The 4,298-nt window shown below is 41.2% G+C and overlaps 1 pseudogene across 1 annotated transcript; it reads left to right on the forward strand.

Moving 5' to 3' along the window:
• Nucleotides 1-2,865: 2,865 nt before the first annotated feature.
• On the forward strand, nucleotides 2,866-3,846 carry LOC310802671 (phosphatidylinositol 3,4,5-trisphosphate 3-phosphatase and dual-specificity protein phosphatase PTEN-like; annotated as a pseudogene). The gene has a single exon. The product of its transcript is annotated as a phosphatidylinositol 3,4,5-trisphosphate 3-phosphatase and dual-specificity protein phosphatase PTEN-like (transcript).
• Nucleotides 3,847-4,298: the final 452 nt, after the last annotated feature.

The following is a 4,298-nucleotide window of genomic DNA, read 5'->3' on the forward strand; positions in this document are numbered from 1 at the left end:
GTGTTTTTATGGGCCTGTTCCCAACATTTCAAGTGCACGTTGAAATGTTGGAAACTGTTCAAACATTGGGAAAAAGTAACGTTCCATTTTATGAAGTTTATTTTTCTTATCTCTGATCTTATTTTAGTCTAGTATCTTCTGTATGTTTTGTGTTGAATGATTAATTATTTTAAGAGAACTAATCAAATTAATGCTTTGTTTCGAGCAAAACAGGAGAGGGACAGAGGTCCTGAGAGAGAGAGCGCCAGATAGCAGTAAAAAGACCAATTTGTGAGAGACATCAGAACAGCTCGTCTCATATAGCCTACGTCAAAGTAAGACTGCTATTATTTGGTTGATGTTTGAAGTTCGCTATATGGACTTGTTGATTGACCATTTGATTGTCTGATTAATTGATCGATTGATTCTTGGTTAATTGGTTAGGTGATTAGTTGGTTAATTTGGGGATCTGTTAAAAGGTTAATTGATTATTAGTTGATTACTGATTTGATTAATTGATTATTAATTGATTACTGATTTGATTGATTTGATTAATTGATTATTGATTGATTACTGATTTGATTGATTGATTATTAATTGATTACTGATTTGATTGATTGATTATTAATTGACTACTGATTTGATTGATTTGATTATTGATTGGTTGATTAGTTGCTGATTTGATTATATGGTTAATTGATTATATGGTTAATTGATTATATGGTTAAATTGGTTAATTGGCTGCTCCATTGGAGATAACTGACCATTGTTAATTGTGACCAAGGATTGGTTAATTGAATTGAATTAGTGATTGATTATTTGTGATTGATTTGTAATGAATCAATGAATGAATTTATTAATTGTGAAAATAATATAATTAACCATTGAGTAATTGTTTGGCTAGTTGCTTAATTAAGATAAGGCGATCCTCTCGTTCTCTCTCTCTCTCTCTTATTGATCGGTCACTTCCACTAACAGATAATGGTAGTGAATTATAGTGCACAGAATAATCATGCTGACATTGATGGAACATGTATAATACAGGCAATCTAATCTGTTTCTAATTTTTGCGTGCTTCGACTTGAACAATACTATGTGTGCATCACCTGTGAAATGATATAAAGCTTTTGCATGACTGCGATATAATCATATCACAATTTAAACTGAATATTCTAATTGTAGCGTGGTTGGTGGTTTGTTTAGTATTTACAGGAGGATTGATTTGGCTAGCATTAACAGGACAAACATCCTTGTAAGGGACATCTGAGTCTGAAAGGTGTATGATTGTGGGGTGTGGAACTGACTTGCTGACAGGCATAGCAACAAAGGCATCTCGGTGTCTTTGCTGAACCTTTTTTATTTTAATTTGTTATTTTTGGCACGGAGGTGGTTAGAGCGGTTGTCTCGGGCGCACCTTCACAAACCTGAGTTACTTGGGTCAGTGGAGTCCCCTCAAGGGAGTGCTTAATTGTCCCGCCGCCAAAGTGCTGAAGACTAGGGTTGAGATTAGAAAGTAAGCTCCTGGATAGGAAGATAGCCAGAGCAAGAACGTTTCACACTGGTATGGTGACTGAATGTGTCGATTAAAGACATTAATATAGAATCAACAAAATAAGTAACCAACCATTCAGCCAAGAAGTTGAACTGTAAACAAAGGAAGTGCCTACTGGAAAAGTGTCTTCAGCTAAGTCAACGGTTGAAGGAACAACAATTATGGGTGCGGCTTCAGCTAAGACGTCTACTCCAGTGCAAATGGTTGAAAAGAGCAACCCATTGGTAAAAGGAATAAGAGATAAAGCAGTGGATAAGAGCCTGGAAGAGGAAACCAGGAGATTAGTGAAGGAGACGAATACTCCTTTCTCACACAAAACCCCAACTGTGGCTCCACCACCATATGAGGAAAGGGCTACGCCCACCAGAAGCTATCCACAACTACCAATCCTCAACCCAGAAGGAAGATACCTCATGGAAGATGAAGATAAACAAATACTCGAGACAGGAGAAACTAAAATCACGATTGTCATAAAAACACAGGCTGCGGTTCTGCAAAACCTGCCTCAACCACAGACACAACCTCAATTGACACCAGTAATACAGGCTGCTCCTCAGCCTCCATACCCACAACCTCAGAAATGGAAAAAGGGGGGTCAAGGATATACTAGGCAAGGAGGTTATAATCCAGGACCCCAGCGAGGCGCAACACTGTGTTACTATTGTGGAAAGAATGGACATATGATCCGGGAATGTTACAAAAGAGCCCGCGAATGCGGCAGAGAAGCCTACAAGGGACGTTATCCAACTCCAATGAATACATCCCAGGGACGAATGCAATGGCCACAGCAACAACAATCACAGGGACCGGTGAACCCGAACAGGGGCCCGGAACGGGGGTTTTAGGGGTGCCCAGAGAATCTGAAAGGGGGGTGTCAGCTGGTAGTGTCTAAGCAGACAAAGAAGGATCCAAAAAAAATAAAGTTATAACTACAGAGAAGTCTGCAACCGAGAAAGGAAGAGACTGAATGTCCTTTTAAACCTGCTATCTTATTTCAACTGTAGATTGAGTTCTCAGCTGTAACAGGCAAACCAGCCAAAGAAAAAACACATAGCTAGATAGAAATAAAACTTTTTACACAGATTTTATACTAAGCATATTTTGAAGACATAGAGACGCTATACACTCCAATAAAGTTAAGACGACACCTATCATGACCTCCATCACCCAGTCGTCTGACCCTGAGATCCCAGACAACCACAAAGAGAGCTAGCTAGCATTAGCTAGTGGTGACACCAACGGGATTGCGAGGGAGAAACATATTGGCAGCTTTTCGTACAAAGACAACAATACTCTCTCTTAAGCTCAATACCTTAAGGACTCCTGTCACAGATATGGCTGCAATAATAAAGGAAATTGTCAGCCAAAACAAAAGGAGATACCAGGAAGATGGGTTTGACTTGGACTTGACCTATATTTATCCGAATATAATTGCTATGGGCTTTCCTGCAGAAAGACTTGAGAGTGTCTACAGAAACAACATAGACGATGTAGTACGGTTTCTGGATTCAAAACACAAAAACCATTATAAGATATATAATCTTTGCACTGAGCGACATTACGACACCGCAAAGTTTAACTGCAGAGTTGCACAGTACCCCTTTGAAGACCACAACCAGCCTCAGCTGGAGCTAATCAAGCCATTCTGTGAAGACCTGGACCAGTGGCTAAGTGAGGATGACCATCATGTGGCGGCCATCCACTGCAAGGCAGGGAAGGGCCTCACCGGCGTCATGATCTGCACTTATCTCCTCCACCGAGGGAAGTTCCTGGAGGCATAGGAAGCACTCGACTTCTACGGGGAAGTGCGGACAAGAGACAAGAAGGGAGTCACAATCCCAAGCCAGCGACGCTATGTCTACTACTACAGCTACTTTCTGAAGAACCAGCTAGAATACAAGCCCATCGCTCTGCTCTTCCACAAAATGGTGTTTGAGACGCTCCCCATGCTTAGTGGAGGCACCTGCAGGGACAGTACCGTTAAAAACAGGAGTGACCCGATTCCTCAGGGCTTTAAGAAGGGAATTGGCATTGGAATCCACAGTTTGTGGTTTATCAACTAAAAATCAAGATCCATACGTCCAACACAGTGCACACAAGGCGAGGGGACAAGCATATGTACTTTGAGTTCCCCCAGCCACTGCCTGTCTGTGGAGACATCAATGTGGAGTTCTTCCACAAGCAGAACAAGATGATGAAAAAGGACACAAAGCCTCTCAGAAAAAGTTGCAATATTGCCAGGAATGTGTAGTTCGTTTAGGACAATCCATAGCACACTGGACACTGTTGTGGCGATGAAGTTCCAACTTGGAAAAGGCGACGATTGCTAGCAGCACTGAAATAGTTTACGATAGTTAGCTACAATAGCTCTGACGAATCATTTGAGGAGTAACAAGTGTTGCCATTCAGAACTTTGCGATAGTGAGTGTTTCAAAGTTAAATCTAACTTTTATAAGTAAGCTATATGTTGCTCATCTTGAGACATAGAAGGAGGATACTTTGCGAAACTTAGCTAAACATATTTTGATTCACTTTTAACTGACTCCGCTCAGGAGCACGACTGAGATGGGGTAAGGAAACAGCCCATCACCAATCTACCAGGATGGCAGAACCAAGACTTGAGAATTCCCATCACCTGAAAACTTCAGATACCACATCAGGAGGGAACGGAACAATTTTTGAGCATCCCCCAGCCAACTGGAGCAGACAGACCAGGTGCAGTTCTTTTGGTGACACACGAAGTGGAGTTAAAGGAGACAATGACTCC

This window comes from Argentina silus, assembly GCF_951799395.1.
Source record: "Argentina silus genome assembly, chromosome: 3".
Taxonomy (NCBI): Eukaryota; Metazoa; Chordata; class Actinopteri; order Argentiniformes; family Argentinidae; genus Argentina; species Argentina silus.